The sequence below is a fragment of the Haliotis rubra genome, unplaced genomic scaffold (genome assembly GCF_003918875.1).
Source record: "Haliotis rubra isolate DU_JTF1 unplaced genomic scaffold, ASM391887v1 Scf435, whole genome shotgun sequence".
Classification (NCBI taxonomy): Eukaryota; Metazoa; Mollusca; class Gastropoda; order Lepetellida; family Haliotidae; genus Haliotis; species Haliotis rubra.
The window spans coordinates 293,372-308,693 of NW_025767119.1; positions in this window are offsets into that span (position 1 = coordinate 293,372).

Here is a 15,322-nt window from a genome sequence, read left to right on the forward strand (position 1 = left end):
CAACTGTCAACGAAATGATTCTCCTACAGCAACGCTCCAATGACGAAGTGACAAGTAACCGTGATATAAAAACGTCAGGCTGAAAGTAAGTAGGTTCTAAGTGAGACAGCTCATTGTGTGCTTAGTAGCAACACCATTTGCACAGAAAATCTATATATGTTTTTCTTAGGTGAACGGCATCAGTCACAGAGCACCATGGAAATTGAGGCCTGACCTCAGTAGTCGTGAAACTGTAAACACCTAAATATTTCAAGGAGAATCGTGACTGAAAGATAATTGCACAGCTATCTGATGTTTTTGTCTTTTTGGATTTTTGTTCTTGTCTTAGTTGACTTTAAACTGTATGTTAGCCACATGGAAATGTACCTTGGTACCTTGGACCATTTGAACAACCCATATATATAACTAGTACCATATATTAACGTCTTTTTGATATGACGCGGTCGGGGATTGAACCCTCGACCTTCATATATATATATATATATATATATATATGTGTGTGTGTGTGTGTGTGTGTGTGTGTGTGTGTGTGTGTGTGTGTGTGTGTGTGTGTGTGTGTGTGTGTGTGTGTGTGTAGCTATTTAGATTGTTAACGGTGAAAGATTGTACATCGAAACCTCTATGCAATAGGCACGAAGTTGTTATCAAGCTAAATAGCTTGATTGTGGCTAAAGAGCCTACCCCAAAGCGTCGCTCTCTGCATTTAATGAGTAGTCGTTATCCATAAGTCGTATGCCTCATTTTTATCTCAACGACCTCTAGAATGCCGATCAAACAATTATAAATACGTAGACGACATTAACCTTCACAAAACGTCATCTGTATAGAACATATAGTCACGATTGTCTCCTGAAACAGATGCGTTTGGATATAGAACGGCAATTAATGATGACATTAGCATGAAAGATCATTGAAAAAATGTAACACCAGGTGTTCACGGAAAGGTGACCATGTCCATAGGAGCACCTTCCGTCTATACAAGCATGCAAGTCTTACAATATCACGTGTGTGTACTTGCCACCGGTATTACAGCCGCACGATTTGGTTCTAAACAATCGATTCCAGTCGAGTCGAATCGGACCAGACAATCAAATGCTTATAGCCTTACGCACGTCACCGATATGCATTTGTATTCAGTGACATTTGTATCGCCTTTGTAAATATTTTCATATTTGTAAATGTGGAGTTATTTTTGATCGCTGATTAAACAATCTCTACTGAAGGTCTGTAATGCTGAATGTACTAGGTGTCTTTATTCTGTTGACGGGGCGGTGGGGTAGCCTAATGGTTAAAGCGTTGGCTCGTCACGCCGAAGACCCGGGTTCGAATCCCCACATGGGCACAATGTGGGAAGCCCATTTCTGGTGTCCCCCGCCGTGATGTTGCTGGAATATTGCTAAATGCGGCGTAAAACCACACTCAGTATTCTGTTGACCATCGTGTGGCTTGCGGGGATCATTATCTTCGCCCATTACATAAAACTAGGATGTGATCCACTGACTGCGAAATACATCAAATTCTCAAACCAGGCAAGAGCTGATAGACTGTGTTTCATTATCAATGGAAAGAATACAATAATTATAATAATTTAGAAATGGTTCATTTGGTTTAGAGTAAGTGACTTTAGATTTACGCCGCACTCAGTAATATTCCAAGTGTATGGCGGCAGTCTGTAAATAATGAGTTTGGACCATACAATTCAGTGATCAACAGCATGAGCATCGATCTACGCAATTGGAATACGATGACATGTGTCAACCAAGTCAGCGAGCCTGACCACCCGATCCGGTTAGTCGCCTCTTATGACAACCATGGGTTACTGAAGATCAATATTCTAACACGGATGTTCAGTTGGCGTCAAATGAAAGAAACGACCTTTAAGATGACATCACCATTTGACACTGCACATGGATAGCTAAGCTAGAAGATACCCGTGTATTTCTATGGAGATTACTAGATGTTATGGCTGTTCTGTGGAGGTCGCCCAGAGGTTAAAACTTCAAGGATCATACTCGAATTGCTACAGATCAAGGCACCCGTGAAGAGCCACCTCCTCGTGGTGGGTGCTGGGTAACGCTAAGCGCTCTTCAATCCCCCGTTGTGGACCCGGGGGTATATTTGGTCCACCAACCCGTTTGCCGTGGGTTGCGCCCCTGTGTGGGTGGAGGAAGGGAATCTGGTGGTTGAGGGCAGTGGTTCCAGGAACATTGTTCCTTTGCCAAACACACCACTTCGCCCCTGATTTCACCTAGACCATCTATGCATTTTGCCTGAGAATTATTCCATGCCCAGAAGTCTTGGCGACTTTTGAACACAAAATCTGAAATATACAATTTCATGTATGCTTTTGCCTAGAGTTTTATGCTCAGAGGCGGTGGCTATCAAATCTGGTGGAATCATTAATGCTGCAAGTCGGAGTTCCGCTTGATTTTAGCATTGTCCTTGTGATACTCCGTGGTGGGTAGGGAGCTCGGATGACGAACCTTGAAAAATTAACCATGGCTTACGAAACCCCCATACAAAACAACCAAACGTCCACTAGACACTGATCCAGTTGATACTGATCAAAGACTGTCCACGTCCATTGAATACTGGCCACGATTTCATGTTATTGAAACTGTTGACAAGACTCATTGAAGTTGAACCCATATCTAAGGGCATACAGGGCATTGCTGGTGATGTCAAGCATATTAAACGTTTACGTTCCGGTGCTCTGTTGGTTGAGTGTGGGAAAAGGCAACAAGCCACCAACCTTATGAGTACAGAATCGTTTGTCAGCGTTCCGGTCACCGTCACGGCTCATAAAACTTTAAACACGAGCAAGGGAATCATCAGTGGCCCAGATCGATTGTTTGCAGATATGTCGGAACTTGACATCGTCTCTGAGATGAAAGATCAAGGCGTACTCTATGTCAAACGTTTCACAACCCGGAAAAACGATACTGTTATAAAAACAAATACCTACCTGTTTTCATTTTCTTCACCAAATGCTCAAAAATCTCTAAAGGCAGGATATGGTGACACGTACATTCCGAACCCTGTAAGGTTCTTCAAATGTCAAAAGTTCGGTCATGGCGTAAATACTTGCACATTGTCTGTTGTATGTGCTCACTGTGGTGAGAAGACACATACAACAGAAGATTGTGACAGTAATGTCCAAAAATGTACAAACTGTGCAGGGGATCATTCCTCTTACTCTAAAAGCTGTCCTGTTTGGACACGTCAAATGGAGATAAATAAAATCAAATTCACCCAAAACATTAGTTTTGCAGATGCAAAAAAAACTAGTTCAAAGCTCAGAGCATAAAGAGAGCTATGCTTCTATCCTAAGAACAACGTCAGAAGCGACAACTAGAATAAAAATATCATCTGCATGCTGCCAGACAACCTTGACCTGGGTTAAATCTGAATCTCCTCTGGTATTCTCACCTGCAATATCTACACAAACTGCAGAACCACTTCCTGGTACGCCCCAAAACCAATCAGAACCATCTTATGACCGTGACACATCTTCTCAGTCAACTCAAAGGTCTCAATCAACGTCAAACGTTTTACAACTCGTTAAAAACAAAGGCAAACCGTAGCCAGATTCAAAGAAACAAAGTGGCAGAGCCCCCAAGGGGTCGGATGATAAAATCAAATTATTTAACAAATACAGATCACTTGATACACTATAATACATACAAATCGGTGCGGTGGCATGTGCCACTGTCATTGGATCCCGAACAATATCTTCTCGACTACCAAATAACAGCTCTATTTTCACAGCAGAAGCTAACGCCATATTAACAGCTCTAAAATATATTAATAAACACGGTAAATATAAATAATACATAATCTTTTCCGATTCTCTTTCGTGTCTTCAGGCTATTAAAAATCATTCTTGTAAACATCCACTTTTATTAGAAATGATTGAATTGCATAATGAGCTTGCTACTGGCCAATGTGACATCGTCTTTTTGTTGGTTACCAAGCCACGTTGGCATTTCTGGGAACACAATGGCTGATCTTGCTGCTAAGGCAGCATTCAACAAATCTGTGACACCACTTCTTCTTCCTTACTCTGATTACAAAACTGCTATTAGATCTTATATCCGTGATCTGATGCAAAAGAAGTGGGACAGCCAAGTAGGTATCAATAAATTACATGCAATAAAACCAACTATCGGTTACACCTACTTGGGTTGTCGGTGCAGATTTGAAGGGGTCATCATACGACGATGTCGTATTGGCCACACAAGATATACGCACGAGTACCTATTAAAAGGTGAGGATCCTCCGTTTTGTATCCCTTGTGAAGAAAGAATCACGGTTAAACATGTCCTGCTTGACTGTGTTGAATATTCCATCACAAGGGATATCTATTTCAAATCACAAACTATGAAGGATCTTTTTAGTAATATAAGTTCTCATTTAATTATTGCCTTTAAAAAAATAATACATATTTTGTTATTGGTAGTTTTAACAAAGCATGAGCAAACATACAAACTGATCAGCTTTTATCAATGCTTGAACCATGATAACTAGAAATAACGAGTATAAAACACACCTGCCTGTAAGCTTATCTCTGTAAAGTGATGTACAAAACGACAACAGCTCAGCAATGGTGATGGTAATGCTTGGTGATGGTAATGCTTGGTGATGGTAATGCTTGGTGATGGTAATGTGTTGGTGATGGTAATGCTTGGTGATGGTAATGTTTGGTGATGGTAATGTTTGGTGATGGCAATGTTTGGTGATGGTAATGCTTGCTGATGGTAATGCTTGGTGATGGTAATGCTTGGTGATGGTAATTCTTGGGAGTGCAAAGTTTGTGGGTATATCTGGTGCATGGGCGTCTGAAAAACCCGCGACAGCTAACAGGGTCCCTTGAATGGCCCAGGGATGTGGTTTCTAAAATAAGGAAAACATGAACCGGAGGCGACCTACTAAATCATTCGGTGAGGCATAGGTAACAGAACATGGAGCAAAACATACACTCTCCATAGGTAACAGAACATGGAGCAAAACATACACTCTCCATAGGTAACAGAACATGGAGCAAAACATACACTCTCCATAGGTAACAGAACATGGAGCAAAACATACATACAGAACTCCATAGGTAACAGAACATGGAGCAAAACATACACTCTCCATAGGTAACAGAACATGGAGCAAAACATACACTCTCCATAGGTAACAGAACATGGAGCAAAACATACACTCTCCATAGGTAACAGAACATGGAGCAAAACATACACTCTCCATAGGTAACAGAACATGGAGCAAAACATACACTCTCCATAGGTAACAGAACATGGAGCAAAACATACACTCTCCATAGGTAACAGAACATGGAGCAAAACATACACTCTCCATAGGTAACAGAACATGGAGCAAAACATACACTCTCCATAGGTAACAGAACATGGAGCAAAACATACACTCTCCATAGGTAACAGAACATGGAGCAAAACAACATACACTCTCCATAGGTAACAGAACATGGAGCAAAACATACACTCTCCATAGGTAACAGAACATGGACAAAACATACACTCCATAGGTAACAGAACATGGGAGCAAAACATACACTCTCCATAGGTAACAGAACATGGAGCAAAACATACACTCTCCATAGGTAACAGAACATGGAGCAAAACATACACTCTCCATAGGTAACAGAACATGGAGCAAAACATACACTCTCCATAGGTAACAGAACATGGAGCAAAACATACACTCTCCATAGGTAACAGAACAGAACATGGAGAACAAAACATACACTCTCCATAGGTAACAGAACATGGAGCAAAACATACACTCTCCATAGGTAACAGAACATGGAGCAAAACATACACTCTCCATAGGTAACAGAACATGGAGCAAAACATACACTCTCCATAGGTAACAGAACATGGAGCAAAACATACACAAAACATAACAGAACATGGAGCAAAACATACACTCTCCATAGGTAACAGAACATGGAGCAAAACATACACTCTCCATAGGTAACAGAACATGGAGCAAAACATACACTCTCCATAGGTAACAGAACATGGAGCAAAACATACACTCTCCATAGGTAACAGAACATGGAGCAAAACATACACTCTCCATAGGTAACAGAACATGGAGCAAAACATACACTCTCCATAGGTAACAGAACATGGAGCAAAAACATACACTAGGTCCATAGGTAACAGAACATGGAGCAAAACATACACTCTCCATAGGTAACAGAACATGGAGCAAAACATACACTCTCCATAGGTAACAGAACATGGAGCAAAACATACACTCTCCATAGGTAACAGAACATGGAGCAAAACATACACTCTCCATAGGTAACAGAACATGGAGCAAAACATACACTCGCCTCCATAGGTAACAGAACATGGAGCAAAACATACACTCTCCATAGGTAACAGAACATGGAGCAAAACATACACTCTCCATAGGTAACAGAACATGGAGCAAAACATACACTCTCCATAGGTAACAGAACATGGAGCAAAACATACACTCTCCATAGGTAACAGAACATGGAGCAAAACATACACTCTCCATAGGTAACAGAACATGGAGCAACATGGAGCAAAACATACACTCTCCATAGGTAACAGAACATGGAGCAAAACATACACTCTCCATAGGTAACAGAACATGGAGCAAAACATATACTCTCCATAGGTAACAGAACATGGAGCAAAACATACACTCTCCATAGGTAACAGAACATGGAGCAAAACATACACTCTCCATAGGTAACAGAACATGGAGCAAAACATACACTCTCCATAGGTAACAGAACATGGAGCAAAACATACACTCTCCATAGGTAACAGAACATGGAGCAAAACATACACTCTCCATAGGTAACAGAACATGGAGCAAAACATACACTCTCCATAGGTAACAGAACATGGAGCAAAACATACACTCTCCATAGGTAACAGAACATGGAGCAAAACATACACTCTCCATAGGTAACAGAACATGGAGTAACAAAACATACACTCTCCATAGGTAACAGAACATGGAGCAAAACATACACTCTCCATAGGTAACAGAACATGGAGCAAAACATACACTCTCCATAGGTAACAGAACATGGAGCAAAACATACACTCTCCATAGGTAACAGAACATGGAGCAAAACATACACTCTCCATAGGTAACAGAACATGGGACACTCCATAGGTAACAGAGACAACACAACAGAGCAAAACATACACTCCATAGGTAACAGAACATGGAGCAAAACATACACTCTCCATAGGTAACAGAACATGGAACAAAACATACACTCTCCATAGGTAACAGAACATGGAGCAAAACATACACTCTCCATAGGTAACAGAACATGGAGCAAAACATACACTCTCCATAGGTAACAGAACATGGAGCAAAACATACACTCTCCATAGGTAACAGAACATGGAGCAAAACATACACTCTCCATAGGTAACAGAACATGGAGCAAAACATACACTCTCCATAGGTAACAGAACATGGAGCAAAACATACACTCTCCATAGGTAACAGAACATGGAGCAAAACATACACTCTCCATAGGTAACAGAACATGGAGCAAAACATACACTCTCCATAGGTAACAGAACATGGAGCAAAACATACACTCTCCATAGGTAACAGAACATGGAGCAACATCTCCACATACACTGGACAAAACTCTCCATAGGTAACAGAACATGGAGCAAAACATACACTCTCCATAGGTAACAGAACATGGAGCAAAACATACACTCTCCATAGGTAACAGAACATGGAGCAAAACATACACTCTCCATAGGTAACAGAACATGGAGCAAAACATACACTCTCCATAGGTAACAGAACATGGAGCAAAACATACACTCTCCATAGGTAACAGAACATGGAGCAAAACATACACTCTCCATAGGTAACAATAAACATTTTAGGCTGTTTCTAAAAACTCGAAACCGGTCTACACAGAGACAAATCTGATCTACCTTCTTAACAGGAACACAGACATGTACTACTGAAGATTTACGGCTGTTCACAAGACTATTTTCAGTATACATTGTGAAGTGTAGGGTGGTTGTGAAAAGTAACTACATGTAGGTTGACAATTAGAAAGTCTCCAAACGGATGTTTGGCGAATCATTACAGAACTCAAGATCACGTATTTTTGTTTTAATTTTGTTAAAATAATTTAGAAACACTATCAGAATAGTAGCAAAATATATGAAAATAGTATATCTTCTATATTCTTGAGAACAACAGGAGTCAGGTTTACCAACAAGAAATAGTTCCTCAAAGCGTATGAAATTCAGGCAATATGTCCTTGTAAAAGCACATGAATACAAATTTATCATTAGTCCTTTTGTTCCGATTATGGAGGAGGAAGTAAGAACTTGCACTTAATTATTAACATTTAAATCGAGCATAAAAAAACGTCCAGTGCCTGATCTCCACGGCTTCAGAGTATTTGATACACAGAAAGTAAATACGGATCCGAACTAACCATTCGACATTGAACCAATCTTCAAATGGGGAAAATAGATACTCCCTCAATCAAAATCATGATAAAAGTATGCATTTAATATCAATAATATTTGTGAAGAACACATTCCCCATTGAAGCCCCACTGAGTGTCAAGACGCCATGCTGAGCTTAGCCGATCACAATGTTCCTGGAGGAGGCGCTTTGGTCACTGGGCAGTAAAGAGCCCTCTTTCACGTGAGCTGCACACCTTCCATATCTGACAATCCCTGTGTTTGTCAATACAATATCTAAACAAATTGTAATCAAAGATCAAATCACTACTGTCGTTACCTTGAGTTAACTCCATTTAAGTCTAGTTCATCGGGGCTTACACACCTGTCCAATATCTCACCTACTCGTTTGAAATATATACCTTTCTATGGAAGAAGTCAACATGTCCATCCTCCAGGATTTCAATGGTTGTGGCTTTATGGAACTTTCTGTTCACAAAGGGAAACATATGAACAAGGAGATGGCAGGGGACACATACACGTTCTTGTTTAAGGAATCTTTCTCTCTTATGGTCATAGGTCATGGTGCAACAGGTGCTTGTGTTACGAAACTGTTTAAGGAATGCGGATGTATTCTTCGGTGCAGGTAGCATCATGTTCATAAAAGGTCGGCTGATCAGGGGGAAAATGTCTGTCTTACTGAGCATGGTTCTTGATACGGTTTGTGTGACGATGTGTGTACGATTTTCAGAATAAAACAGAATATCCAGAAAAGGCCACTTCCACGGGTGTCGGCTGGTTTTTTGACTGTCACTCGGAAACAACTTCCACAGAACATCTCCAACATAATAGTTATATTTCGGCTCCAGAGATTTTAAGTGATTTAACAGTTCTGGCTTGTCACCTGCTCTGACAATTATATCCACATCATCGTCCCAAGGAATCATTCCGTGATGTCTGTAGGAACCAACTAAGGATGCGGCATAGAGAAAGTAGGTTATATTGGATGGCAAAGTTTCAGAAAATCGTTTTAGCAAATTTTTGAATATCATTCGTTCAGTAGTTGATATCCTCTCATAAAACAGGGTCTTCATGTCTTCACGTAGATAGTTGGTATTGTAATAAACTTCAGACCTCATCTCATCACGTTCCTTATTTTGAAATAATTTCTGTACTGTTTTCATCATTTCTCCGTCTACTTCAGACACTTGTTTGAAGATTGTGGTCTTCACTGGTACACGTTTCGTCGGGGGATAAAAGCCCATCAGCTTTGAGAAGATGGCAACATACACAATGACAAGTACATTCGCTGTCACAAGTATCACAAACAGGTCTCTCATGTCACTGATGTATGTACCACCTGTCCCTCACTGGCACAAAAATACGAATATATGTTCACATCACAAAGTTCAACACAAAGTCAAGCGCTGTTTTATTGTCCGTATACATGTATAATCTTCGAGATAGCAAATGACCAGGCAGATCTAGGAGAAGCTTGCGTACCTGTAATAAAAGGTTACGTTTATACTGCTACACTGATGGTTGTAAACCAATTTGCATTTCTTGACGTACATTTTTCAAGTACTGGTCGTTTTGTCAAAATAAAAAAAAACATTTAAAGGCCATCAGGCCATCTACATGAGGTATGTTTGGTATCTTTAGAAAAAATACCTCCTAGATAAACCCATTCATTGTCAACTGAAATTATGTGACCATTAAGTACAACCTGTATTATTATATTGCACTGAAGCATGGGGTCGTTACATGTTATTGTTTCAGACAGGAAACTCAGAATACCCCAATATAATGGGGAGTGGAGTACATAGAATGATGTTTTGTGATGAAGTGTTAAAATGTTCCTCAGCCTTCACAAAATATCCTTTTGCCTCTATATTTACTTAGCTTCTGCTGTAAAAATAGACCTGTCATCCGCTATTCTAGAAGATATTGTTCTGGACCCAGTGACAGGGGCACAAGCAACTGTACCACTATACTTCGGTCCATCTGTATATTAGGATTTCTATGTATTATATTTACTTTTTAATTGATTATATTCTTGTTTATATTGTAATTCATTATTTTGTGATTTCTTAAACGCTGTCAGTGTTAGATCAAATTGTGGTCTAACCAATTGCAAAGGAGGAGAAGAGAGAAGGCGAGAAGGTCCTCATAAAGAGGATTAAAGACACAGTTGGGCTAGACTCGTTACAATATAGTTTTGTTATATACTGTAAGGATGATTTTATACGGCGCTGGCTAAAAGATGGCTCATCAGCCTGGACGTAGAGACTTTCAACAAGAGAAGTTCTATAAGACTCAAAAACAAGATCTTGGGCAGAATGGAATAGAATCAAGTTTCGAACAGACCAATGATCGATATAGATGCAGAAGGGTAGCTTGATCCCCTCCCCACTTAGAATTAAAAATGACTTTCAATGAATCGAGTACCTTCAGGCATTTATTTTGAGGTATCTGATATGCGTAAAAAAATTAATAAATGGGAGTCGAAAATCAGGCCCAAGAACTTGGCCTCCTTGACAACTTTGATGGGAGTGCCATTTTAAAAATAGTTCTGGGTCTTTATGGGGTTTATAATTACGGCAGAAACGTATACAATTAGTTTTTGATTTTGCAAATTTAAAGCCGTTTTTAAGACACAATTTATTTATAATATTCAAAAACGGCTGCAATTGCCGTTCAATAGTATGCATATTTTTACGACGACAAGAAAAAAAAAGTAATCCATCGATTGAAGCATTTAAAATATTTGATAAACTGTTGATCTTGAGACTGAATAATGTTACAGACAAAATGATGCCTTGTGGGACACCCTGATTCTGATGATAATGATCAGATAGGGTTGAACCCACACGGACTTACCTCGTCTTGATATGCGAGACACTGCGCTGAGTTGTCAAATCTGCCAATCCTCTCTAGCGAGTTCACTTATATATTGTTGCTTAAATATTGACATCGAGATGAAGTTTCAGAGCTGTAGGACAGACAGCACGAAATGTTTCAATTGATACTGTACTGTTATTGTAGACACAATTCAGAATCCAACAGCCGTGATACTTGTCAAATCACATGTCAAATTAACTATGTTAAAAACTTATCATGGTCATATCGTCATCTGAATCCCCCTGGTAATTGATCCAACATTCCATCTCTGCAATAACGCCCTTATGTTACTCTGCAATAACGCCCTTATGTTACTCTGCAATAACGCCCTTATGTTACGCCTTGGAAATCATGACGTCATTCTGCTGTCGTCGGTTGAAAATGTCAATATTTAGTTTGAGGAGTACATTTTAGTTAGTGACACAACATTGCCAAACAGCTGTTTCACATTTCATGTTTTTTATTAAAGGCATTTAGTGATGTGCAGGATCCATACATTTCTCTAGATATCACCTTCTTCTTCAGGTGAGTGATACAGTCTATCGTGTCTATCTTTTTTTACTCTTTGAGCAATGTGAGAACAGATAATAACATAAACCAAAAACAGTTTACATGACAAATTCTAGCTTTGAAATATCAAAGGCGCCGACAGTACTTTATCAGACGATAATGTACACTTTTTGCGTTACGTCACAAAGTATTGGAGTCAATGGGCGATTCTAGTCTGCCCCCTCGTAATAGAAACAATTTTGCATTACGTCACAATGTAAGCGACGTCACGATGCATGCCAGTTGTCATCGCCTCGTACAGCCTCCTACAGTAAAGTACTTCGTTGCATCCTGTTTCTTGTTTTGCAGTTGCTTCACGCAGCTAACATCACTGGTGGAAACATTACGTTTATGTTTTCCGACGGATAATATGTCTCAGTTCGACTCACAATTTAACAGAGACACAACAACGTTCGCGATGTTTACGTTCCCACAATGCATCCCTGGAATGTCGCATGACTGGTCAGCTTCATCTGGAAGTACTGATCTAAACTTACGTTGGTAGTAGAAATGCGACGCTCATATTGCCCCATACGATTTACGTTAATCATAGACGTAATTAAAATAATTTTGAGAAGATATTTAACCCGAACGTAAACCGTCATCAAACTGTTTAGCACTTTGTTTTTCTGGTAACGTTCGTCTTAACGTAGGGGGCAGACACGTCAATAGAAAAGCGCGTCAGTTAGCCCTGAGCGAGGATTCTTAATTTAGGTCACCGACACCGTCGTTTGTTTTCTGCCTTGGATTAATCGTAATTATCCTTAGAAAGTAGGGCTGGGACGGGTAGGAAAAAATGGAATCGAGTACCCGCATGTATTTACCCGAATCGGAATCGAGTACCCGGAAATGTAGGGAATACAGCGCTCTGTCAACTTTCTGAATATCCAATCACGATTTGACAGAAATTATTATAAAAAAATTGAAAGCATGGCAATAAGACATTGAAACTGATCTTAGACTATTTAACTTACGTCTGTTTAACTAATATAAAGAGTAACACCATTACTTACATTCCATGGCACTTTTAGTTCGCACTGTTACTGTGACATGACAACTCATTGCTCATGTGCAAATAAATTACAGTCGTTAATAATAACATCCATTAACCGGACAATACCAAAGATGTAAATGTGTGTTACGTCAATGAGAAAGACACGTTATTTTGTTAACTAGTACACAACTACCTTCAGGTGTGATATTCTGACTGAACTTGTAATGTTTTACATGTAGATGTATTGTAAACTTACCTAGAATAAAATTTGATTGATGTTTTAACTGACTGGAAAAGTCAATACGAGATATACAAACCGGCAAACTGTAATGCAACTGAGTTAGCAACATAGCAAAATGCTTCGCTCGCATGAGGGAAGACTGGTCATTTTGCTCTGTTGCGCAACTCAGCTGCATTAGAGTTAGTCTATTATACAATACAAACTAATACAGTGAGTGATTAAATTTTTATCCTTCCAGAAGATTATTAAAAGTCGCATTGAAATACTTTTGTTTGAATGTAGGGATAAAGAAATATATCTAAATGCTATATTTTCACGTTTAAATAAAAAACACACACAAAAACTATTGTTATTTAAATATTCTAAATTTGTATATAAAGTGAACATTGCGTATCATTATTGGAATAACTGTATGCTGATATTATTTGTTAAACTATAAAATGTATATTAACTGAATGGTATTATATGTGATCTAAGTGAATTTTGCTTCTATATATTTCTGATCACTTTCTTCTTATTGTCATGATAATCAGTGGAACATGTGTTCATGAAATTGAAATGACAAAATTCAATGTAATGTTAACAGCTGTTAATGAACTAACTTAATAAGCAATTAGAGTTACACAATGTAATGAACACCTTTATGTTTTACGTTGTGTTTTAGATCAAGATGTTTGTTCACTGAACTTGCACTGCTTCCACAATAAATAACATGGTACCACAGAGTCGGCATTTGGTTCTCTTGCCATTTGCATCAAGCTCAAAATGAGCCCAAACACACTTAGCATGTCGTCCATTTTGTTCTTGGTTTGAGTTACATGCCCTTGACATTACAGAGTTCCCACCCTTTCCGGGTACTCGATTCCTTGGAATTGGACTCGAATCCAGCTGTACCCGATCCGGATTCGAGTACCCGAGTATCCGTCCCAGCCCTATTAGAAAGTATTAAATTTGGCACCTTAGAAAAGAAATACAGTTCGCTCTACCACCGCAAGCGTCCTCGTGATTTAGCTATAATAGTTCAGGCCGAAAGTGTGCTTTATTACTCTCTACATGGTTGTAGAGCGAACTGTATTTCTTAAGTAACCTGTTAACTGAGAAGCCAGGAACACGATACAGGGCAGGTAAAAATCGCATGTTACATGCACGTGGCACGCTACATCCGATGAAAATGGTCTGGGACGGGTGTGCTAGCTGGGTCAATTTCAAACTATTTTGTTTGCCCTGACGTCATAACTTACATGACTCACAATGCTATGACGTCAGAAACCTGGTGCACTGCACTGCAAGTCTAATTATTGGATATTTATATAGCGCTCATATCCACACACTAGTGCTTGCTCAAGTCGCTGGAATTTTTTCCCTCGATCATTGGATGTCAATCTCATAGGCGGATCCAGAGTGGGGGTGCAGGGGTCACCCCACCCTATTTTTAGCTGAAAGTTTGTTAAATAACCATTGAAACTCGGGTAAAAATGAAGTGTGCACCCCTCCTTTTCTCAATAGTGTGCAAACACCACCACCACCCCACCTTTCTCAAACAGCTGTATCCGCCCCTGAATCTCACCGGCACATCTTATCAATCTCAACTCCCTGGGGAGTATACAACTCTTGCTGCCACAAGGCGCACCGAGTTATTGCGGCTGTCGAATCCTTACGAGGTACCCATTCACAGCTGGGTGGACTGGGACACATAGTCAAAGTATATTGTCCAAGTTTACTGCACGTTGCCGGACCCGCAACTAGATGTTAGCACGTGGCCACCATCTAGTCATGTACAAAGGGATTCGCGGGTTCTTTTAAGTGCACAGGGTTGTGTACTGTACACTAGGGGCTGTGACAACACTGAAAGAGTCAGTACACAAAGTCGACTCCAAGGTTTTTACACCCCGTTTCAGGTGGGCTCGATCCCGGCACCTCATGCCCGCTGGATCCCTCGCCTGGCTCCTTTGTCAGCTCGCCCCTCCAGTATCGTGTTGAGCTTTGTACATTTTTCATTGAAAACTAATGAAGAGTGATTTTTAATGATAAATAGAATCTCAACCTCGTGTCAATTGATATCAAATATTTCAACCCTCGTTGATAAACGTAAAAATAACCTCGGCAAGCATCGGATATCTGTAACAAGTGATAGATATACAAGTGATAGCTGCAGGTGCAATAAATGCA